Consider the following 26,335-nt stretch of genomic DNA (forward strand, 5'->3'; position numbering starts at 1 on the left):
GTCAACATACCGCTCTCCCGACCGTTTTGCCGACTTTCCAAACCTTGTCGCCGCTACTTCCAATTCTAGTCGCTCCTCCGTTGGCATGACGAGGGTGAGTGCACCCCGCACCTATTCCCCAACCAAGGGAAAATCCCTGGCAGTACCGGAAGTCGAACCTGGGTCCTCAACAATGCGGCCATCTACGCTGACCACTCAGCTACATTGGCGGACCGGTAAAAATCAGGCTTAGTAAATAAGGAAAGGAAAACAAAAGATTACTATTTCGTCGACAGTATGAATACAGAGGGATCCAAAAAAATGTATCCACTGTTTAAAAGTGGCAAACTAATTGACGGAGTTGTTTCATCTTTGGTAGTGTAATAGTTTGTAGTTCCGGCAATCGCCACACAAGCGCTGTATTGCGTTGTTTTGTTTTGTCAAATGACAGTCGCCAGATAGTCAGTGTTTTGTTCTTAGTTGCATCTAATTACTCGAGTAAACATGGCTGGCGCAAAGCTTACATTCGATGAAAGGAAGTCAGTTTTGAAGTGGTATTTTAAGTACGAAAACATTAATGAGGTTCAACGGCAATGACAAAATGAGTATCAAACAGAGCCACCGACACGTTTAACGATGCGTCGCATTCGAGACAAATTTGAAGCCGAAGGCTGTGTTAAAGATGTACACAAACAACGATCTGGACGACCTGTAACAGTAACAAGTTCAGCTAACTCCCGTCATGTGTTACAACAATTCACTCGCTCACCACAGACGTCTATGAGACAGTGTGCCCATGAAACTGGAGTGAGTTGCTCAAGTGTTCGGCGAATTTTGAATACAGAAAAGAGGAAGTGCTACATCCCACGATTGCTACACGCAATGAACGAGGACGACCCAGATCGTAGAATGGAGTACTGCGAGTGCTTTACTAACATGGTGCGCAACGATGAAGAGTTTGCAGAAACGATTGTGTTTTCTGAGGAGGCACAGTTCAAAGTCAGTGGTACAGTAAATCGCCACAATTGCATCTACTGGGCCGCCGAAAATCCGAACGTTCATGTAGACAAAGCTGTGAATTTGCCAGGAGTAAATGTGTGGTGTTGGTTGTCTTACCGGGGCTTGATTGAGCCATTCTTGTTTGACGGCACAGTTACCGGTGAGGTTTACCTTCAGAAGCTTGAGACATCCATTTTACCTGCCATCCGTGACTTGTATGGAGACGGAAGAGGTTGCTTTCAACAAGATGGTGCCCCAGCCCAATACCAAAATCGTGTTGGGGCGTATCTCGACGAAAATCTACCAAGAAGATGGATAGGCCGTACAGGTGCTGTGGAGTATCCACCACGTTCCCCAGACCTAACTCCTCTGGGCTTTTACCTGTGGGGAACACTAAAGGACGTCGTTTATCGACTAAAGCCACGCACATTGGATAAACTTCGAGAATCCATCGTACAAATGGTTCAAATGGCTTTGAGCACAATGGGACTTAACATCTATGGTCATCAGTCCCCTAGAACTTAGAACTACTTCAACCTAACTAACCTGAGGACATCACACACATCCATGCCCGCGGCAGGATTCGAGCCTCCGACCGTAGCGGTCACGCGGTTCCAGACTGACGCACCTAGAACCGCATGGCCACACCGGCCGGCCTCCATCGTACATTCATGTCCAAATATCCAAACGAAAATGTTGCAATCAGTAGTTCGTGCTGCAGCTCGGCGGCATCGTTTGTGTGTGGATGTTAATGGTGACCATTTCGAACACCCACAGTGATAGCTTTAAGTTGGACTTTAAGCTACACTTTCACCAAAAATGAGACGACTCCGTCAATTAGTTGGCAAGTTATGGACTTTTAAACAGTGGATACATTTTTTGGACCCCTCTGTATAAAGTATCAGTACAAATATCAATAAGGAGCTGATCTATTCTAGACTCACACTGTTTAGCTGTATTTTAGAGAGGCATCTCTCATAATTCTACGAAGATACAGACTGTTTCATTATCGTGATAATTCCCTCTGTGGTTTCCGTTCACGATTATGTCAAAAAAAAAATACTGTCTCTATTTGACGTCCCTAGATGTTACCAGGCCATTGCCAGCGGGATACTTGAGTACAGCGATAAACGCTGTCTCATATTTTACAATCCTGTCATCGCAGCTTAATTTTTTGTTGGTCTGTCCTGCCGCCCGACGTTTTTCATCTCCCGTTCAGCGACCAGCACTCTCGATCCAGTCCAGTCGTCGTGACTAACGTGCAAGCTGCCTCTTATAAGTGACTAACTAACCAGAGGCTCTTTATGACACTCCGGTATCTGGGTTAAGCGATTCCGTAATTAAAGCAAACGCTTGACACTGCAATCCGCTACGGCCGGCCTTCTACGGTGACGGTAAGATATGCAGATCGTGCCGTTTGGATTTAGAAGTGAGGCACGCTTAAATGTCTGCGCTGAAGGCGAGGACCAGTTCTCGTGACCTCCACATTATGTATTCGGAATATATAATACCTCCATAGTCACGGGACTTTCTTCAGTTTAACAAAAATGAAAGTATAATGACTGTCATTACACTATTAGGGTAATATGAAACGCAGTGAGCGAAAATCACAAACAACAGCTGCATGCTGGACCGTGACATCATTCATCGCTTTGCTTACAGGACTAACAGGCAGTTTTGCGTCTCTCGCCAATGCTTAACATTCGGTCGACATAGCGTCGGCGACTTGTTATTTAAATACACTAAAGAAAAAAAAAAATCGCAACACCAAGAAATTTCGGGAATATATTTGTCTAGGTAACACATTTAAATGATTAACTTTGCAAGATAACAGGTTAATGTAAGCACGAGATAATCCATTGCAAACATTAAATGCTTGTACATTAATAACCGGTGAAACCGACAGAATGTTGAATACAATCATGCAAACGTACATTCATCGTGTTGCATAGGTGCCGTATGTCAATTTGTGGCATGGAGTTCCATGCCTGTTGCACTTGGTCAGTCAATACAGGGACGGTTAATGCTTTTTGTTTATGATGCTGTCCGATAAAGACCCCTATGTGCTCGATTAGAGACATATCTGATGATCGAGCAGGCCAAGGCAACTTGTCGGCACTCTGTAGAGCATGTTCGGTTACAACAGTAGTATGTGACCGAGCATCAACATATTGGAAAACAACTCCTGGAGTGCTGTTCTTGAATGGCAGCACAACAGGTCGTATTAGAAATTTGCAGTCAGCTTGTGTGGAATAGTCACCAGAGTGCCCTTGCTGTCATACCAAATCGCACCCTAGACCATAACTCCAGATGTAGGTCCAGTGTGTCTAAGACGCAGACAGGTTGTTGCAGGCCCTCAACTGGCCTTCTTCTAATGAACACACGGCCATCGATGGCACCGAGACAAACCCAGCTTTCATCAGAAAACACAACAGGACTCCACCCTGCCCTCACTAGACACCACTGAACTCCCAAAGGGTTGTGGTTTGGGGTCAGTGGGATGCACGCTACAGGGCTTCTGATGCGGAACTGTCCTTGAAGTAATAGAGATGTAGCAGTTCGTTGTGTCACTGTGATGCCAACTGCTGCTCAAACTGCTGCTGATGGAGCACGATGCGTCAGAGCCCGAACATCTTCCCTGTCGGTAGTTCCACATGACCGTCCGGAGCGCAGTGTTGTTGAGACCGTACATCCCCGTGACCACCGCTGCCAGCAATCATGTACAGTGGCTGCGTTTCTTTCCGCAGTATCGCAAAAGAAACATCCAGCTTCTCGTAGCCCTGTCACATGAGCTCCTGCAAACTTAGAGAGGTGTTGATAATGGCGTATTTGTCATCTTAAAGGCAATCTTGACTAATATTAACTCACCATGTCCAATACTCCGAGCGAGGTGGCGCAGTGGTTAGCACACTGGATTCGCATTCGGGAGGACGACGGTTCAAACCAACATCTGGCAATCCTTATTTAGGTTTTCCGTGAATTCCGCTTCAGGCAGATGCTCGGACGGTTCCTTCGAAAGGGCACAGTTGACTTCGTTCCCCGTCCTTCCCTGATCCGATGTTACACGAAATCGCATCCACACCATAACTCCAGGTGTACGCCTGCATCCGGCAGTCCTGATTTAGGTTTTACGTGAGTTCCCTCGCTGTTTACTACCCCTCCCGAATCAACCAACCAACCAACATCCACGCTTACCACTGGTACACCGTGTATTTAAAGCAAAGCTGATTTATATCCTTTCTTATGCTACTGGCGCGGCATTTGAATAGACATCATCTTTTAGATGTGGAAACACGCCTACCAACTTGGCGGAAATCAGTCTCAGAGTATTCAGAAGGAGATGGACGCTGCGAGAGTGAGAGTGAAAGATCACAAGCTGATGACTTCGCCGGCCGGAGTGGCCGAGCGGTTCTAGGCGCTTCAGTCTGGAACCGCGCAACCGCTACGTTCGCAGGTTCGAATCCTGCCTCGGGCATGGATGTGTGTGATGTCCTTAGGTTGGTTAGGTTTAAGTAGTTCTAAGTTCTAGGGGACTGATGACCTCAGATGTTAAGTCCCATGGTGCTCAGAACCATTTGATGACTTCCTTACAGCGTCACTAGTGGGTGGTATCTATTTTTCACCCTAAAGCAACCTTAAAATTAAGGATGTAGTTATTATCCCTAGTTTATAGCATGTTAATAAATTTACCGGTACATCAGCCAAATTTATCTTCTCTTCCTGGGAACATGTCCGAGGATGACAGTCAGGAACTACTGTATACATCAGATGTAGGAAAGTCTGCGCAACCAGGCATACCGTGTAACAGGCCACTCCACATGGCAACAGTCACATTATTGTCTACACCGATTGTTATGTCATATGTTTGTTTCTCGTTTTGGCGTTGTTATTAAAACAGCACTGATCGCTTTTCCCGTTTTCTGTAATAACGCAATGTTGCAAAGCAGTGGACATTTAGGAATAAACATACTAGTTTAACAAAATGTTTTATTTACAAACCAAAAAATTCATCATTGCTGCTGCAGAAAATTGATATTCCGTTTTTTTACGTAGTTATTAGTAAAAAATGAGAAAAGTGCTATAACCTAGACCAAAGAAACAACGAAACCTACCAGTTGTTCAGATATACCGGTATCGGTTTAACCAGCAGGTTTTTCTCACTCCTAACACATATGCCACGTAGTGGTATGGGTCAGTGTAATCAGCCCCTGACAAAGTTTGAAAGGGGCCTTATTGTCTGTCTCCGTTTCTTTGACTGGTCGAATAGTGCGAGGTCCAAGTTTATGAGGCAATCAGAAGCCAAAGTGGCCCGTTGTTGGACGGTACGGGAATGTGGGGAGAGGCATATTCGGCTTCAAGGTTTTGATCGGCCTCATCTGACAACCACAATGGACCTACGCAGTACTGAGGACCCCTTACAAGCTGTGGCTGCCACCGAGAGCAAACAATGGACTCCCCGCAACATTCCGCGTCATCCCGCAGTTTTGGTGGTAGACTAGAAGCAGCTGGAACAGAGATTTTCCGTTCCCTGCATCACAGCTCACGGCTACGTTTGGAGATATGCCATGCTGATGAAAGGCATCGCATTGTTTTCAGCGATGAATCGCTGCTCCACACTTCCTAGGACGACCACCGTCGGCGAGCATGGCAGGGACTTGGGGACAGGTCGTATTGTTCCGATGTCTTATAGAGAGACAACGACGCTACTTCTGGGGTCATGGTGTGGGGAGACATTGCGTATGGCTTCAGGTCACGACAGGTAGTTCCTCGGGGAAAGCGCTCGGAACAAAGGAACATTACGGACGTCCTGTGTCCTCATGTATTACATCTCACCCAGCAATGTCGTGATGCCATTTTCAAGAGGACAATGCTTGTCCACACATGGCAGGAGTCCTGTCACGCTGAGGTAGTCCCGTGACCAGCATGATCCCCAGACCTGTCACCGACAGGACATGGACGTCTAGTCCATTGCCACAATACGCGACATCAAAAGTTATGGGCCAGCTTGTCTCAGGAGAGGCTAAATAGCTTATGACACTTCTTCCAACCGAATCAGTGCTTACATTCGGGCCCGAGAAGGTGAAGCGTCACACTGACAAGGTTCTAAGGACTCCGATTTTTTTTCTCCGGACTGGAAAGAGATAGAAACATGCGCATTGTTTTAAAATGAGGCCACGTTCATTGTCAATACGTCCCAGAGATAGCAACACCGTACGGCAGATGGATTTTTACCGCCAGTGGCGAGAATGAGAACTGTTTTAAATACTTAAAATGGCGACGTTTTCCTTACTTGAACAGCGTGCAATCATTCGTTTTCTGAATTTGCGTGGTGTGAAACCAATTGCAATTCATTGACAGTTGAAGGAGACATGTGGTGATGGAGTTATGGATGTGTCGAAAGTGCGTTCGTGGGCGCGACAGTTTAATGAAGGCAGAACATTGTGTGACAACAAACCAAAACAATCTCGGGCTCACACAAGCCGGTCTGACGACATGCTCGAGAAAGTGGAGAGAACTGTTTTGGGGGATCGCCGAATGACTGTTGAACAGATAGCCTCCAGAGTTGGCATTTCTGTGGGTTCTGTGCACACAATCCTGCATGACGACCTGAAAATGCGAAAAGTGTCATCCAGGTGGGTGCCACGAATGCTGACGGACGACCACATGGCTGCCTGTGTGGCATGTTGCCAAGCAATGTTGACACGCAACGACAGCATGAATGGGACTTTCTTTTCGTTGGTTGTGACAATGGATGAGACGTGGATGGCATTTTTTCAATCCAGAAACAAAGCGCCAGTCAGCTCAATGGAAGCACACAGATTCACCGCCACCAAAAAAATTTTGGGTAACCGCCAGTGCTGAAAAAATGATGGTGTCCATGTTCTGGGACAGCGAGGGCGTAATCCTTACCCATTGCGTTCCAAAGGACACTACGATAACAGGTGCATCCTAGGAAAGTGTTTTGAAGAACAAATTCCTTCCTGCACTGCAACAAAAACGTCCCGGAAGGGCTGCACGTGTGCTGTTTCACCAATACAACGCACCCGCACATCGAGCTAACGTTACGCAACAGTTTCTTTGTGATAACAACTTTGAAGTGATTCCTCATGCTCCCTACTCACCTGACCTGGCTCCTAGTGACTTTTGGCTTTTTCCAACAATGAAAGACACTCTCCGTGGCCGCACATTCACCAGCCGTGCTGCTATTGCCTCAGCGATTTTCCAGTGGTCAAAACAGACTCCTAAAGAAGCCTTCGCCGCTGCCATGGAATCATGGCGTCAGCGTTGTAAAAAATGTGTACGTCTGCAGGGCGACTACGTCGAGAAGTGCCAGTTTCATCGATTTCGGGTGAGTAGTTAATTAGAAAAAAAATCGGAGGCCTTAGAACTTGAGTGCACCTCGTACTACCAAACTAGACTCTATTTTGTAATCACTACAGAAACGTCACATATCCTCACAACACGTGCAGATTTCGTTCACTCCTACTCTTCTGGGCGCTCCACTTTCTTTATCAGACAGTGTACTCACCCTTCATGCGATAGATTTTTCTCAACAATAGTACTCCCAAAAACACTCAGCATCAACTTGCCCAATTATGGTTGAGACTTCGCCTTTTTAGTGGTGGTGAATCCTTACGTTTCCGCTGCTTGCTTTGCTCCTTTGGTTCGGGGTCATTGTGATAGCCCATCACTAGTCCATGCTGATTAGGCGGCTAAAGTAGTCTCCTGAATTGGCCTGAAACAGATGCGACATTTCTGCTGCTGCATCAGTTTTGCGGGTTTTTGAATGTATGTGAACAATGGTTGTAACTCTGTCATGTGAAAAATCTGCAAGCTGTTGGAAACTGATTGCCATATTGTTGTAGCTCACCTACCGATGTCTTCAGCACTGGCGCGGAAATTTTGGTGTGAATCAGGACTGCAGTCATAAACCTGCAAATAAATAAAAAAAATAATTATTAAATAAGTTTATTTTTTCGAGCCTATAAGTAAAACTTTATGACTATGTATCGTACAATGCTATTTACTAGTACTTAGATTTCCATTTTGCTTATAATTAAGTAACTGACTTTTCTGGCGTCGCTGTCAACCTACGTCTTTGTATCTGAACTTGAATATGTTACCTGTCTCACAGTGTGTCGATCCATATACAACAAAGTAAGAAGTTTCAAACTATAAGTGGAATGCGCTTGCTCAGAATACGCTTGCTCACTTTATCAATTTCTTTCAGTCATTCGTATGCCGCCGGCCGGGGTGGCCGAGCGGCTCTAGGCGCTTCAGTCTAGAACCGAGCGACCGCTACGGTCGCAGGATTCGAATCCTGCCTCGGGCATGGATGTGTGTGATGCCCTTAGGTTAGTTAGGTTTAAGTAGTTCTAAGTTCTAGGGGACTGATGACCTCAGATGTTAAGTCCCATAGTGCTCAGAGCCATTTGAACCATTTGAATTTGTATGCACCGTGGATCACAGTAGAAATACTCACTATCATGTAGAGTGTATCAATATGGCGGCTAATAATATCAGTTTTCTCAGTGAAATTATGGCTGCTCCATAATGATCATTTGCATAATATGAGCTCTAATTTCGTTTTAATCTGCAAAAAATTTAATAAGTGTAACCTAGCCTTACACGGATATTACCTGTTCAGAAATTCGTCTCAAGAGTAGAATAAGCTGTTGAGCAGAAATTATTTCATTTTATTTTTAAAACTGTTTCCATTGTGATCCACCATCTATACCTCACAAGGGACGTGGCCAAATATTTTTGTGCCTGCACGCTTGTCCGAGAGCACTTTTACGTTGTGTCTAGCGAAACACATTAACTCCCAGTCCAATATTTATGAATGCTACTTTTATTTTCAGAGTGCTGTATTTTTTTCACATCAAACGTCGTAGAAGAGTAAATGTACTACGTGACAGTTCCAAGCATGCCTCAATTGTTTGAAAATCTGCGTTCTTGAAGTTCGAGGATGGACAGCAGTGTTTACATCACATTTCCGTCCAATGAATACTTCATTTATAAGTGAGGAACAGTTCCAGAAAACTATTCTATATGACGGTAATGAATGGACGTATGAAAAGTAACCCATTTTCCCGGTACTTTCTTAATCAAAATTAGCAATTTCACATAGACCAAATGTTGTTGACCTAAAACGTTTGAGAGGATCTGTGCTATGTGGTTTCCAATTTAAGTGCTGATCCACTGTAGGTATGAGTTATAAAACGCCTTCAGTAACAACTTTTCGTGTTTTGTGAAATACACGATGCATTTCGGCCCCTGTGGGTCCATCATCAGGCATACTTTGTCTTAATACATGGTTTATTTTTTATCTTGAATGAGGTGAAATGCATACTCCACGTAAACCAAGAAAAGCGTTTTCAACGTTTTAGCACCAGCAAACATTCTTTTCTCGTCGTTTTCGTACATGTCACTTCATTCAAGATACACTTTTGTATACACGTGTTTGCAAACACTTCACAGATGTTTTTGTACAAAAATTAAGTACCGATCAGTAAGCACACCCAGCAGTGGCGAAGATTCAGTTTCAAACTGAGAGCGACTGTATTTCTTCTATTCAATAAACCCAAATCCTACTGACACAAGACGAGAGGGTGCAATGGTCCTTGCTGTCACAAAATTGTACACGTGTTATATTTTCTCTGAATGTTTCATGAAATTAACAATAAAATGACGAAAGCAAAGTTATCTGAATATTCAATTAAAGTGGCCAAGGACGTGGCTAACACAGTGGGAGGTACCAAAATTTGTTTGAAAGATTGCATAGAGAATAAAACACCAAGATCCTTATCTTTACAGCTCTCAGATTCAAAGTTAAACAATCCAAAATTAACGTTCACAATAAATGAAATCGCCAACCTAAGTTGAGTGTTAGAAACACACAAAAAGAGCGCTGCTTGGAAAATGGATATCATTACCGGAGATTGTGAACTTATATTTCCTCAGGGACAGCAAAGTGTGTCAAACAGCGCAAGACAGCTGGTAGGGCGCGATCCCGCAGAATTATCGGCCAAGGCAGGAGACCGATTGCAAAATTACCTCTCCGCCCAGCAGCGGTGCACTGATTAACATCTTTGCTACTCTCCATTTCAAGAAACTCTACCTGCAGTGAACGACTCCATCCTGTTGCCAATGTAACAGGCGAGAATAGTTACAGAATTCGTCACTAGGGGAAATCCCATGTGACTTCCCTCCTTAGGTACAGCAGACGCACTTTTCTAAAAACGTAGTTGGTACTGTGCAGTGTCTTCACCACTGGTCAGCCTTCTACAAGGAAAACACTGTCCAGAGCGACAGTACACTGTCAGCTGAAAGATATTTTTATAGTGAATGCAACTGGTTTCCCGCTGTGGTCTAGTTGTAGCGTCTGGCTCTTTGAAGTACACACACACACACACACACACACACACACACACACAGCTATTCTCTGGAGGCGGTGGTCAAATGCGCCAGCTATAGCCTGCCTCGTGTTTCATTCCCCTTTTTACTCAGCACACTTAGTCCATCGGTAAGATACGCCTAATTAATCAATAAATTCCGATGTGTACGGCAAAAGAGCGGTATTATCCGTGAGACATGATTGTAGAGGATTTCCTATAAATTCTCTTAATTCTAAAGTGCATGCTGAATACATTCTAGTAGTTAGCAGGTGATGAAAGTATCGCCCACAGTGTCCTCTACTCTTGGCCCAGCTTCAGCGGACAAGGCGGTTGACTGGACGTTCGTAGGGGGGGGGGGGGGGGAGACGGACGGGGGGGGGGGGAGTTACTGCCGGCCACCTGTGAGCGGCCACCCGCTGTCGTATTCTTCGTGGCCGAGGGCGGTGTGCATCTTCGACAGTATTAGTCATGCTCGGGGAAGAATACATTTCTGGGTTGTGTGCTGAGTTCCACGAACTCGTTCTGTCCTTCCCAGTTGGCGAATATGAATGCAGAGATTTCTCCGAACAACAGACCACCCATGGGAGAATGGCGTGTCCCGTGTTCTAAAAGTGCAATATTGTGCAGTAGCCACGGGGCGCCTCCACAAGCAAGTGCTTTGTCCGGTGCCGACGGGCCGCCAACCCCTTGAGCGAAAACATTAAGAAGACAAAGTAACGGAAAATTTTTGGCGGAACGCATTTTGATAGGGCGGAACTCGGAATCTTTAGGAACGGCGGTGTGTCATAGCGCGGCACTGACAGTTTTCTGGAAAGAGGGTGCGTCGGCGTTCGGAATTTTCCAAAAGAATCGACGTCAAATATTCCAGATCAAAATTGTTAGAAGGCTTCGGATTGGCGAAATAAAGTAGGCTGTCTCAGATTGGCCAAAATGGTAGTTTGGAGGGCTAACACAGAGAAGGAGCAGGAGAGTACATAATCAAACACTTTTTCGCAGAACTCATTGGGGAACGCCATGCTAGGGTCCGACCCTCCCTAACACCTCACAGTGCATCGTCTCACGCAAACGAGGCCGTTGTATGAGATTCGTACGGGATGATAGGCACTTTGTCTCAGATTGATCAATCAGTCACAGTATGGTGACCCTTCGGCCATGGTCCAATGATGATGAAATGATGAGGACAACACCAACACCCAGTCCCGGGCGGAGAGAATCAACGACCTGGCCGGGAATCGAATCCGGGACCCCGTGATCCAGAGGCCAACTCTGAAAATAAAAGTAGCGTTCCTAAATATTGGACTAGGAATTAATGTTCTTTCTTGGACACAACGTAAAACTGTTCCTGGATAAAGAGGTGAAAAGCATGCGGCCACAAAAGTATTTGGCCACGTCCCTTGCGAAGAACAGGCCCTGGTCGAGAATGGAAACAGCTTTAAAAACAAATCGAAAGAATTTCTTCTCAAGAACTTGTTCTACTCCCGAGACGAATTTCTGAACAGATAATGTCAGTATTAGGCTGGGTTACACTCATTAAATTTTGATGCAGATTAAAGTAAAAGTAAAGCTCGTATTATGAAAATGATCAACGTGGAGCCATACGTTTACTCTTTGGGGGCTCTATTTCTCTTCACTCTCTAACGTTCCGATGCAATCATTACCAACAGTTCAATTGTGCGATTAACATTCGGTTAACATATCTTCAGTCTATTTTATGAGAACTTTTTCAGTCCTTTCCCTCTGAAGACCCACCATAACGACAGGCTCGTATGTGTATATGCATTCTACCGCGATGAGTATTTGATCGTTGTTTGTTCTGAGCAATCATTGAGGTCATAACAGTAAATGTACGTAATCTGTAACCCTAGTTTCAGTACAGTAGCTGATAGTCTCCATCGCTACTTAATAATTAATCATGTTTAATCAGGGCACTAAAAGACAGTCAACATGTTAGAGCCAATCCTTTCCTTCCGCTTCCGTGCGCAAAATTCCTGTACATATATGTGGATCATAGTGGAGGACTTGCACCTTGAGAGGGGATACTCAGCGAATGTCAGTAGCAGAACAGATTAACTGGAGCCTTACCCAGTTGCGTCTTGCAGTAGTACTGTGGGGTGCCCGCAGCATTCAGTGAACACAAGGTTTGCAGGTGCTTGTTCGGAATTGAAATGCCACGAATCGAGTCTGTACCAGAGTTCCACAAAACCGCTCGTATCTCCAAAAGAGAACCTTTGGACCAAGAAAAATCACAGGCTGCCTTTCCGGCCGCTATGACCGAGAGGTTCTAGGCGCTTCAGTCCGGAACCGCGCTGCTGCTACGCCCACAGGTTTGAATACTGCCTCGGGCATGGATGTGTGTGATGTCCTTAGGTTAGTTGGGTTTAAGTAGTTCTAAGTCTAGGGGACCGATGACCTCAGATGTTAGGTCCCATAGTGCTTAGAGCCATTGAACCCTTTTTGAACAAGCTGCCTTCTGGCGACAAAAGAGGCTATAGTGATTTTTCCAGTGGCGCACTGACCCAGTGTGGCGCGTGCAAAGCTGCCTTTTCTATCACACTGTTCCAGTATCCTCACTGAAATAATTGTGAAAAAGCTGCAACATGAATTAATATCGCAAAGCGATATTTAACAGTAATTTCGCATCGAAATAGTAATGTAGAAAAATATTTACTCTCCTCTGTTGATGTCAAGAATGATATATCCTGACTTTACCAGAACTGAGTAAACTGTTTTTAAAGTAATGTGACTATTAACTGAGAAGCAGTGAGGTTTAGTTTTGAATATTTTATTTATATTTACTTCTGCTATTCCCGCAGTACTGGGCCGGAGTCTCATACTTGCATCGTCAGCGCCGGCTGGTTTGGCCGTGCGGTTCTAGGCGCTTCAGTCTGGAACCGCCTGACCGCTACGGTCGCAGGTTCGAATCCTGCCTCGGGCATGGGTGTGCGTAATTTCCTTAGGTTAGTTAGGTTTAAGTAGTTCTAAGTTCTAGGCGACTGATGACCTCAGAAGGTAAGTCGCACAGTGCTCAGAGCCATTTGAACCATTTTTTGCATCGTCAGCAAAGAACATGGTTTGTGATTTATAAGATGAACATTCATTTTCACATAATAATAAGAAGTCACAATATGGAACCTTATGGAACGCTAGTTCTAAATGCTAGTAGTAATTCGTCTTCAGTCAGAAGAAGAGTTCAGTTTAAGATGCATCAGTCGTGTAACACCCCATGAACCATAAAGTGTGCTATGGTGGGGTGATTTGCATGCCTCAACGAAACAGACAGCCATATCTTAGGTTCAACTCCAATGGAAACGTATCCGTTAACAGGGCAGACAAATCTGTGGTTCCCAAGAGGGCAGCAGCCTTTCCATAGTTGCGGTGGCAGCACTGTAGATCATTGACAGGTCTGCACTTGCAACATCAGCCAACATGGCGTTGTTGTGCTGGTACTGCAAACATTTGAAAGCAAGGGAAAACTGCAGCCGTTAATTTTCCTGAGGACAAGCATCTCTCCTGTATGGTTAAGTGATGATGGTATCCTCGTGGGTAAAATATCCTGGAGATGAAACAGCCCTCTTGAGGAAACCCGAGGGTCCGGGGTAAGGGGGGGGGGGAGGGAGGGGGGACACGACTTCCCAGAAGAATGTCGTGATCAGAAAAAAACAAAGCTGGTTATCTATGAGTCGGAATCCGGAAAGCGGACTCTTAATTAGGAATAGGTTAGAATATTTAAAAAAACAAATCGACAGGTTGAAGTAACGATTAGGGAAATTTGACAGCAGGATGAATTTGACTTCTAGTCAGATGAGTGCAATACTATAAATACAAAATCAAATAGGGGGAAAATAGGCGTGTGGGTAAGCTACAATGAACATCATAGTGAATGTATTATCGTAGCCAAGACAGACATAAAGCCAACACCCACCACGGGACTACAAGATTACATGCCAAATAGCTCCAAAGACGACGAAGAGATTGAAAAACCGAATGACGAGACGAAAGAAAATATTTACATAATTAATGGACAGGAAAGTTTAGTTGTGATAGAGGACTGGAATTCGACAGTAGGAAAAAGGAAGGGCTTGAAAAATAATACGAGTAGGTGAATATTGACTGGGGTAAAAAAAAAAAAAAAAAAAAAAAAAAAAAAAAAAAAAAAAAAAAGGAGAAGCCACCTGATAGAATTTTGCACACAGCACAATTTAATGATCCCTAACATTTGGTTTAAGAATGTTGAAAGAAGGCTGTTTACGTGGAAGAGGCACTGAGACACCGGGAGGTTTCAGATTGATAATGTAATGGTAAGACAGACATTGCGGAACCAGATTTTAAACCGTAAGACTTTTCAGGGACCCGTGTGGATTCTGACAACAATTTATTGATTTTGAACTGTGGATTAAAACTGAAGAAATTGGAAAAAGGTAGGAGATTAAGGAGATGAGACCTGGATAAGCTGGAAATACCAGAGGTTGTTGAGAATAAGAGAGGGAGCATTACGCAGCAAAAGACCAGAACAAGGGTAGGAATACACTGGAAGATGAATGGATAGCTTTGAGTGACGAAATAATGAAGGCAGTAAAAGATTAAATAGGCAAAATAAGACCTACTAGAAATCCTGGGATATCACGGGACATATTGAATTCAATTAATGAAAAGAGAAAACCAAGTGCAGAAAATGAAACAGAAGAAAGGTAATTTGAACATCTAAGAGATTAGATTTAGAGGAAATGCCAATTCTCCAACAAAGAATGACTAAAGGTTAAAGTACAGATACATAGAAGCATAATAACTAGGGGGAAAGAGAGATACGGCGTACGGGAAACTTAAAGAGACGTTTGGTAATATCAGCTGTAAGAAAATCAAGAGCTCAGGTGGGAAACCAGTATTAAGCAAAGAAGGGAAAGCTCAAAGGTGGAAGGTATATACAAAAAGGCTATACAAGGGAAATATATTTGAAGGGAATATAATGCAAAGAGAAGAGGACGTATATAAAGATGAATTAGCAGATATGATACTGTGAGAAGCATTTGATCCAGTATTAAAAGAGAAGAACCCCGGAGTAGACGACATTCCGTCGGAGTTACTGATATCCTTGGGAGAGCCAGCCATAATAACACTATTCCATTGGTCTGAAAAATGTAGGAGACAAGAGAAATACTGTCAGACTACAAGAATAATGTAATAATTCCATTTTCAAGAAGAACATGTATCTACAAGTGTGAATATTACCGAACCATCAGTTTAAGAAATCATGATTGCAGAATACTGATACGAATTATTTACAGAAGAATGGAAAAACTGGTAGAAACTGACCCTGGAGAAAATCAGTTTGGATTCCGGAGAAATGTAGCAACACGCGACGCGAAATTGGCCCTACGATTTAACTTCAATGATATATTAAGGAAGATAAACCAATCTTTAAAGCTTTTGTAGATTTAGAGAAAGCTTTTGATATTATCGATTGGAATATAATCTTGGAAAGCAGAGGTAAAATAAAGGGAGCCAAAGGTTATACACAACGTGTGCAGAAACCAGACGGAAGCTGCAGGAGTAGAAGGCTATCGATGGGGAACAGTGGCTGAGAAGGCAATGAGACAGGTTGTAACTCACCCCCAGCGTTATTTATTCAGTACGTTGAACACCCGACAAAGGAAACCACAGAAAAATCTGGAGAGGAAGTAAATGCTTTGAGGTTTACCGATGATACTGTAATTCTGTGAGACACAACAAAGGGCGTGGAAGAGAAGTTGAACTGAATCAACAGCGTCTTGAAAGTGAGATATAGGATGAACAACAGCGAAAGCAAAACAAGAGTAATGAATGCAATCAAATTAAATCAGGCGATGCTTAGAAAATTACATTAGGAAAATGTAGTAGACGAGTTTTGCTACTTGGACAATAAAATAACTGTTGATGGCCGAAGTAGAGCAGATATAAAAGTGCAGTCTGACAATCGCAAGAAAATAGTTTATGAAGAAGAGAAATTTGTAAACATCGAATGTAGATTCAAGTGTTAGGAAGTCTTTTCTGGTGGTATTTGGAGTACAGTCATATATGGAAGTGAAACAAAGGCGATATACTGTTCAGACAAGAAGAGAGTACAACATTTGCCACGTGGTTCTACGGAAGGATTCTGAAGGTTAGATGGGTAGATCACACAACAAATGAGGAGGTACTGAACAGAACTTGGGAGAAAAGAAATTCATGGCATAGCTTGGCTAAAAGAAGGTATCGGTTCACAGGGCGCGCTCTGAGGCATCAAGGGCTCAGTAGTTTAGTGCGGGAAGGAAACGTGGAGGGTAAAAACTGTAGGGGGAGGCCAAGAGATGAATATAGTAAGCAGGTTCAAAGATTCAAAAGGATGCAGGTTCCAGTAGTAATCCAGAGATGAAGAGAATTCTACAGGATAGAGTAGCATGAAGAACTGCATCAAACCAATCTTTGCACTGAAGATCACAACATCTAACACGACCTCTTTTTCCTATCAAATAAATGTGAATCCAATCACTTACTCATGGCAACTTTGTAACTAATGAGCTTAAGCATTTACAAATGACTAGGAAAGTGTTTCAAAATTATCTTGAATCCTTTTAATGACATAGAAAAGACTGAAACTAAAATGAACTATAACACTTTTTTCTACTCTCTCATACAACATAAAACATTGATTTTATACCATATATCAGTGGAAGGGGAAAGCTAATTAAAATTTCTGAACACATGACTGATACCAACACGTACAGACACAATTACATCTCTGCACTACAATACTTTGCGATTAGTACTTGCAGCGGATAATGTATGTTACCTTCTTCCGAAAGTGTCAGTTCTCTATTACATCGTGTCAGATAATCCTCTACTCCCTATCACATATAAATTATCGCTGCGGAACGTCTGCCACCCAAGCTCCTCACTTTTCCGTGACACAATGCTCTCTCTCTCTCTGCCGACAACTGCTTCCGACTCCTTATGTCGCCAAAGCTCTGCTCAGTAATACCACGACCCAGGGGTAGCCAAAGAATACGTATCAATCATGTGTTCACCCATGCAAAGATCCTCATAGTGATAAATCTCTCAAATAAACTGTCAAACGTACCACACAAACTATCATTTCTCATGAGATAAATATATATCTTCTATAAATATGTACACATTTCACCTTTACTTCTATCGAAACGAATATACTAAGATATCGCAGTACCATTCAAACAGATACGTATAATACGAAAACGCCGATGTCCGAGAAGGAAGTACAATCTGAAGAAATTGTGCCGTCTTAGCCAGAAGTGAAAATGGAATACGCAAAATTACCGAAAAAGTACTCGTGGATTGAAGGTTAGGCACTCTTGGTTATGGACAAGAAAGAATGTAGTAGTAATTCAAACAACACTAATTTCAGGAAACAATTCAATTTCACAACCTCTCCATGCTCTAAATTTTTAACTTATAAATTTTATTAGCTGTCTGTCGCTACTAGCCTTAGTATTGTGTGTGTATGAGGTCTGTTTCTTGTTCTTTGCCATAGTTTCAAGTTTAGGCTAGAAATATTTATTTCTCTTATCATATCACTGTTTTCTGTTTGTCCGATCTAATACATTCTTCAATTGCTTTAAGACATCTTATTTTAGAACAAAAACAGCCCCTGTTGTAAAATTATTTAATGTCAATGACGCGTTTCGATCTTTTCGGGGCATCGTCAGATGTCTACAAAAAGAAGAAACCAAACAGTTGGATACAAATGGAAGAAAGGGGCATGGTCCTATCTTGGACGGCTACGCAGACAACGTGAACTAAAAGTAACAAAAAATTGCCTAAAAATACCTGGATACGTGACCCATGACTCATAAGACCACATAAACGTAAAATGTAAAAGCAGCTGGTTACGTGACCCATCAGTCATCAAACTCCATATAATTTAAAATAGACACCAAGGTAACCGGCTACATAATCCACAAGTTGTTTAGACGTTTCATGACGGATGGATTTTGTGTCCGGTTACTCTGGAGTCTATTTTACATTATTTGTGTTTTTATGACTGATGGGTCACGTATCCTGCCACTTTTACGTACGTTTTTATTATTTTTAGCCACGTTGTCTGCGGAGCCGTGCAAGATAGAGGACAATGCCCTTTTCATCAATTTGTACGTAATTATTTGGTTTCTTCTTTTTATAGACAATCAGATGATGCCTCAAAGGAGCGAAACGAGTCATTGACATTAAACAGTTTTGCAACCGAGACTGTTTTTGTTCAGAAACACTTTTAAACCGGTTGCCGTAACAGCCTGCCACGATGGAATGGGTAAATTTTTAGATAGCGTATTCCTCATGCATCTATGTCGTTTCTCTTCGCATTTATGTAACAAACAATTCGACTTAGAATGGATACATATTCATAAAACCCTCCTGGATATCCGAGTGCTTTTACGCACCGCTTTGCGGATTCAGGGAGGTGAGTTTACCCTTATCGAATCCGCCTCGCTAATTAATTACGAGGGTTGGTGGGTCGACAAGCCAGGACGTGGATTTTAGGCTGTTTGCTAGATCCAACTAGATTAATATAGGCTCGTACCCAAGTCCCAGCTCAGGTACGGGATACGCTATCATGTATAAACCGTTCTTAAACTCGCACATCAGATTTACTCTAGACGCAGATGGATGGGGTACACATATTCCGTTCCCAGGGAGGTGTGGGGAGTGGTGACATTCTTAAAGGCATTCCACAGAACATCTAAATCTCAGAGATGAAAGTCCCGTTTCTTTTTTTCTTTGTTTAGAGTAGCACTTGCAACCTCGCCCTCAATTATCTGCTGGATATATTCTCATATCTGTCTTCCTCTACAGTTTTGCCCTCTGCAACTCCCTCTTGTACCATGGAAGTCATTCCATATTTCCTTAACAGATGTCCTATGATTCTGTCCCTTCTCCCTGTCAGTTTTTTCCATATAGTCCTTTCCTCTCCGATTCTGCGCAGTACCTTCCTTACCTTATCAGTCCACCTAATTTTCAACATTCGCCTGTAGCACCACATTTCAAATGCTTCGATCTCTTCTGTTCCAGTTTTCCCACAGTCCATGTATCACTACCATGCAATGCTGTGCTCCAGACGAACATTCTCAGAAATTTCTTCCCTAAATTAAGGCCAGTGTTTGATGCTAGTATACCTCTCTTGCCCAGAACGCTCTTTTTGCCGGGGCTAGTCTGCTTTTGATGTCCTTTTTCTCCGTCCGTCATTGGTTATATTGCTATCCAGGTAGCGAAATTCCTTAACTTCATCTACTTCGTGACCATCAGTTCTGAATTTAAGTTTCTCGCTGTTCTAATTTCTACATTTAAACGCATTGTAAGTATATTGCTCGTATTCTACGTTAAATTTATCTTCTGTTTATCGTACTGTTGCGTTTGATGGAGGCCATCGAAATTTTCATTGACTTCTGCTAAATTATACTGCTTGTAGTACCTGTGAATAACATGTGAAAACATTTGCCTAACTTCTGTCGCTTTCCTAGCATTTTCAAGGAAGAATGCTATAGTCACCAAGACTACAAAGCATAGGGCACATTCATTTACATCTACATCCATACCTCTGCAAGACACTGTGAAATGCATGGCACTCAGTGGCATGACGCATCCGAATTCAAAGCAGAATAACATACGCATTCCGTGGCAAGATATAACAAAGCTGAATACTAATGATGTCAAAACCTGCTATCTTGTAGTTCTCCATTAAATGCGTGAAAGTACAGAAATCGGATGCCCAAGCACTAACAGATACAAGTAAGTCCGCAGAACACTTTTACCGCATCCAATATTAAGCATGCGAGAACAACAGTCAGAATGTAACATATTTAATACACAATACAAGGAGTTCAATACACACGGGAAGTCGTAACTGAAAGCATGTTGTGACGAAATCGACTACTGTTAACTATGAAACGAAACAAACTTGGAATACTCTAAATCGCCCGATAGAACACAAAATGAAGGACTGATAAACTTGCACTGCTCGAACTGACGTGGCAGCGAATTAAGGGCGTGTTAACAGAAGTCCTTATCTGAGTTTCACCTTCGTTGGGCATCCGGCCACCAATTGTCACTAACACGTACAACGATGATGATCCGTACAGAAATGCGAGAAGACAAAGAAGACTGATTTACAAAATGGATTTCTAAAAATCTGGAGCATTTAGAACGATAAAAAGTAATTTAAGAAACAAAATAAAAATAGATCAGGATAATATTTTACGCAACAGTATAAGGCACTGCACTACGCACATTGTAAGAAAAAGTAATGGGAGATTAGCTCTCAAAATCAAAAACTATATAACAGAAACGATAGAATTAAATTGACTTCTTATGAATTTTGAATGTAAAATTTTTATCATATAGTCATACAGAATACAGTAATCGATCTTACTTCGTGGTAAGAGTTTAGTAAGGCGTCTTCCTAACAAGAGCTTTCGCAGTTAGTTCCCGCAATTTTTGCACTTGTACTCAAAACAAGAACAAACACTGAGGAGGCAACGGCAAAAGTGGTGTACCGCGTGATAAACTTTAAAATTTTGTAACTCATCGTAATTGCCTATAGACACCCGTTACGGTGTATGATTTGTTTCTGAAAATTAATTGCGGAAAAGTTCTTGCTCATTGATTACTTTTTAATTTTTAGCTCTGTATCACTGAAACACAGCAGAATGCGAAACAAAATAAAATATTGTGCTACTGAAGTTACTTTAATGTTCAGAAACGCGTTGCATCAAATTTATTACTGGTTATTCATTCAAACAGCGAACCACGCATAAAATATTTTAAGTGAGCGCTATTTTTTGTCGGTTTGGGGAGGCGCCAGAGAGCAATGAAATAAAAAAATAAACACGTTCACTGCCCCGCAGAAGTATCTCTGGCAACGTTCCAGGCTATTACGCACTGTAAACCGCTGACAGGGATATTCCCATGCATTCTAAAGTGCTTCCTCCGTCACCGAAGCTACTTCGATATATATATCGTAGTTCTATGATTGCGTCGTTATCTGTGTTCCCCCTTTATCGTTACAACAGCAAGGAGAAATAAAATAGCTACTCGGTATTTATACATACAAAGAGCTCACATTTCATCGTTTCTCCACTAAAGAGTCTTCACGGTCTCACAGGAATAATTAAAATCCCTGACGACTTTTCAGACATTTGAAGACAGTAAGGTAAATATTTGATAGAGTGCCCTGTTAGAATGCGATGGAAGAAAAACTGTCCTTGACATGGTTGTAAATGACTGAAGGGATACTGATTAGTGTACAGCTGTTGACAGAGATGGAGCAATTGTTAGGACACTGGATTCGTATTTATAGGAGAAGGACTTAAATCTCAGCCCGGTTAACCACATACACATATACTGTGATTTCCCAAACTTGTTTCAGGCGAATGCAAGAATGGTTCCTTTTAAAAATCCGAGAATGTTTCCTCCCCTGCACACCTCCAGTCGATGTGATTGGTCACTAATGACTTCGACATCAACATTAGTCGATTTCCTTATTGTCTTTCAAAACACTCGCACGAATCGTTCTCAACAGATTTCTATCTTGAAAGCCTTGCCCCCTATATTCGCGAAGTTCCTCTCCAGTAAAGTGTGCTCAGCCTCTTGTGAAATGAGAACAACCTTTGTCAGTCGCGTTTCACGTAATTCAGAGGTACATGTATGCGAGTAATGACTACCCTTAAAAATATTCGTTTTAATCCTGTCTTCCAGGCTACACAGTTACAGTTAATGTTATCTGCGTTTTATTGGGAACGACATCGTCAATCCACTTTACGCTGCAATGCACAATAGGAAAGAGTGACATAGCTGGCCAAATCTTTTGATTGAATTGGCGTAGTAGCTCATATGTTTTGCACCGCCAAGGCATCATAGTCTTTAGCGTGTGACGTATATTTGAACTTGATACGCCAGAGCGATCAAGAGAGGAAGGGTCGTAACGGACGAATAGACAAACAGACAGACGCACGATAAAAGAGAACAAATATTTTTTTATGTTATATAATTACAAATTAACAAGTTTTCATGGTGTTTCCTTTATTTCTACTATGAAAACTTGCTTCTTGCCAAATTTCATGATTCTAGGTTAACGGGAAGTAACCTACATGTTTTGATGAATGAGTTTTCGAGTATCAAAACACATGACATAAATGGCCGTATATTTTGATTGCATTTACTTAGAGGGGTAAAATTTTTACACAGCTAAGGGACGATAGACCTTAGTAAGTGAGATTACTTTTTCTTGATGAATCCACTCGCTTCTGTGTAAAAGGGTTCTTAACGCTGACTGAGGCACGGAATACTAAAAATAGAAAACATGAATAGTTTTACGGTAATTTGGTTTCCGTTGTGGTCTTCATTTTGAAGACTGGTATGAAGAAGCTCGTCACACTAGCGTGTCCTGTACAAGCATCTTCATTTATGAATAACTGCTGTAAACTACACCAACATGAATATGACTCCCTCTATAGTTTTAACCCCTATCTTATCTCCATTACCAAACTGACTACTTACGAGTATTTACGGCTCAAGATGTGTCCAGCCAACCTATTACTTCTTTTAATCCGGTTGTGCCACAAATTAATTTTTTTCCCAATTCGATTCAGTGCCTCCTCATTTGCTATTTGATCTACGTATATAATCTTCGGCATTCATCTAAAGCACCACGTTTCAGAAACTTCTTTTGTCTTCTTGTCTGAGTTGCTTATCGTCCACATTTCACTTCCTTGCAAAGCAACACCCCAGACAAATACTTTCAAAAAATACTTCCTAACACTTATATTTATGTTAGATGATAACAAATCCTCCATTCCAGAAATTCTTTTCTTGTTATTACCACTCTGAATTTTGTATTCACTCTACTTTCGCCGTCATCACTTGTTTCGCTGTCCAAATAGCAAGGCTCATCTACCACGTCAAGTCTCATTTTTTAATCTAATTTCCTAAGCATTGCCTGATTTAATTCGACTACGTTCCCTTAACCTAATTTTATTTCTCTTGATTTTAATCTTATATCCTCTTTTCAAGGCACTAAACATTCCATTCAGCTGTTGTCCCAGGCCTCTGCCGTGCTTGGAGGAATTGCAATGTCATCGGCAAACTTCATAGTTTTTATTTCTTCTGCCTCAACTGTAATTCCAGTTCCAAATTTCTCAATGGTTTTCTTTACTTCTTGCTCAAAGTACAGACTGAATATCATCGAGGATAGCCTGTAGCCCTATCACATTCCATTATCAATCACTTCTTCTGTTTCATGTTCAAAAATGGCTCTGAGCACTATGGGACTCAACTGCTGAGGTCATTAGTCCCCTAGAACTAAGAACTAGTTAAACCTAACTAACCTAAGGACATCACAAACATCCATGCCCGAGGCAGGATTCGAACCTGCGACCGTAGCGGTCTTGCGGTTCCAGACTGCAGCGCCTTTAACCGCACGGCCACTTCGGCCGGCTGTTTCGTGTCCTTCCACTTTTCAAACTGGTGTCTGGTTTGTGTACAAATTGTAAATAACTTTTCCCTCCTTTTATTTTATCCCTGGTACCACAAAAACTTTAAGAGAGTGTGTTCTAGTCAACGTTATCAAAAGCTCTCTCTATACCTTAAGGATCCTTAGAATTGAAAAGACGATATTCAGATCAAAATGGTCATACTTGTTTTCAGTATCTACAAATAATATAGACGTAGGATTGACTTTCTTAAACCTATCTTCCAGGACAAGTTTTAGGGTGAGTACTGTTTCCTGTGTCGATACATTTCTCCAGAACCCAAATCTATCTTCCCTGATGTCGGCCTATACCATCTTTTCCATTGTTCTGGAAATAACTGACGTCAATAATTTCCAATCGCAACTTATTAAACTACTGGTTCGACAATGTTCACACTTGTCAGCTCCTGGATTCTTTGGAATGGGAATTATGATGTTCTTCCTGAAGCCTGAGAGTATTTCTCGTGTGTCACACGTCTTGCACACCAGAGAGAATAGTTTTGTCGTGCGTGCCTCTCCCAAGGAACTCAATAATTCTGACAGAAGGTCGTTTCCCTCAGTGGCCTTAATTCCACATGAGTTTTTCAGTGCTCTGTCAAATTTGGCTTGCAGTATCATGTCCCCCAATCTCATCTTCATCTACTTCATTTCCCGTTTTATAACAATGGCTTCAGTTTCAGTTGCTTTTTATGTATTCCTTCCAACTTTCAGCTTTCTCTCTTTGCTTAGTACCGGATTACCACATGAGATCTTGATATCCTTTCAGCTTCTTCTATTTTCTCCAAAGGTCTCTTTAACTTTGCTGTGGTCGGTGTCTGACATCCCCTAGAAAATTTTTCCGAATTTATAATATGTTATAAAATGGTAATATGTCGTAACCTGTTTCCATACTCCTAAATTTCTATCTTCTGCTCATAAAATGATAATTTGAAGATTTTAATTTCTTACTTACTTTTAAGTCTATAAATATTTAAAGCTGCAATATTATTAATCCTTTTTACAAAAAAGAAATGTCAAATAAGTTTCACATTTTGTACATGTACAATCTCACACTGCGGAAATGCGACCTGTCTTACTAACTAGGTGGCAGGCCATTTGTAAATGGCAGCAGCAAGTAAATAAATAGATAAACTTCCGCTAGCCATGCATGTTTCTACAGTCTTTCATTTGTCCTCCATCCGTTTCTATATAGCTGTTTTGCACTTTCTCTCAATCTCATGTTAAGCATCTGTATTCTCACTCTCCTGCATCATTTGCTGCAGTTTTATGTGGCCTCTTTACGTCAATGAAACTCATTACCTCCTGTGTTACGCAAGGATTTCTCATAGGCCTTGCCTTTTTACCTATCTGATCCTCTGCTGTTTTCAATATTTCATTTCAGAAAAGCTACGTATTTGTCTTCTATTGTATTCGTGTCCTCTGTTTGGGTCCTTCAGTTTATGGGGGACACACCTCCTTAATTTCCTATCTTTCTGCAATTTTGCAAATGAAAGACAATTTCTGTTACAATTTTTGTTGATTAATAACGCGTTTCACGATCATAATGCATCATCATACTAAAAAGTTAGAGGAGGACTCGTCCTCCACGCCTCAACACAAATTTCATTGATGGCAATATTTGTTTGTTAACGAGACACATGCCTGCGAACGCAGGCCTACCTACACCCTTTGCTACTGATGCTTACACTTTTCTCTTCAGTTTGACGATTGCGATCCCGCTTAAATCGTTTTTCCGCAGTTTTAATACTGACGAATCCGACTAATGTGGCGCCGCTGCCTTTGAAAGTTAATCCGATGATAAGCTAAGAACGCGAAATGCGTTATTAATCAGTAAACATTGCAACAGAGACTGCCTTTTACTTGGAACATGAAATGACTTTGACTGCACCAGAACAGAGCAGAATGGAGCAATTTCTGCAATTTCTTCAGTTCTAATCTCCAATTCGTAATGAATAAATTGTAGACTGTACCGAAAACAACTAAAAATAAATCTAGATTTTTTCTACATCAGTTGTACTTTTTTCTGTAAATAGTAACACACCAATGCCATCATCGTCTACGGTCGCTACAAAACAGCTCTCGACGTTTACATTCAACTAGATTAACGCCCTCTACTTCGTTCACGTAGACTGTATGGCCTAGGCAGACATTTTTTTTGTTTTTCTTTAATCAAATTATTATGTTGTTCACATATTACGACACCTTCTAAACTTTCCACGCTAGTTAAGGACTTAGAAGCATGGTCTTCCCCTATTGCGCTTCTGACCAAAAAGTGATTCTGGTAGCTGGAGTCGAAAGTTTTTATTCATCATGCTTTTACCGAGTGAGGTGACACAGTGGTTAGCACACTGGACTCGCGTTCGGGAGGACGACGGTTCAATCCCGCGTCCGACCACCCTGATTTAGGTTTTTCGTAATTTTCCTAAATCGCTTCAGGCAAATGCCGGTATGG

Source organism: Schistocerca piceifrons, chromosome 4, assembly GCF_021461385.2.
Source record: "Schistocerca piceifrons isolate TAMUIC-IGC-003096 chromosome 4, iqSchPice1.1, whole genome shotgun sequence".
NCBI classification, from domain to species: Eukaryota; Metazoa; Arthropoda; class Insecta; order Orthoptera; family Acrididae; genus Schistocerca; species Schistocerca piceifrons.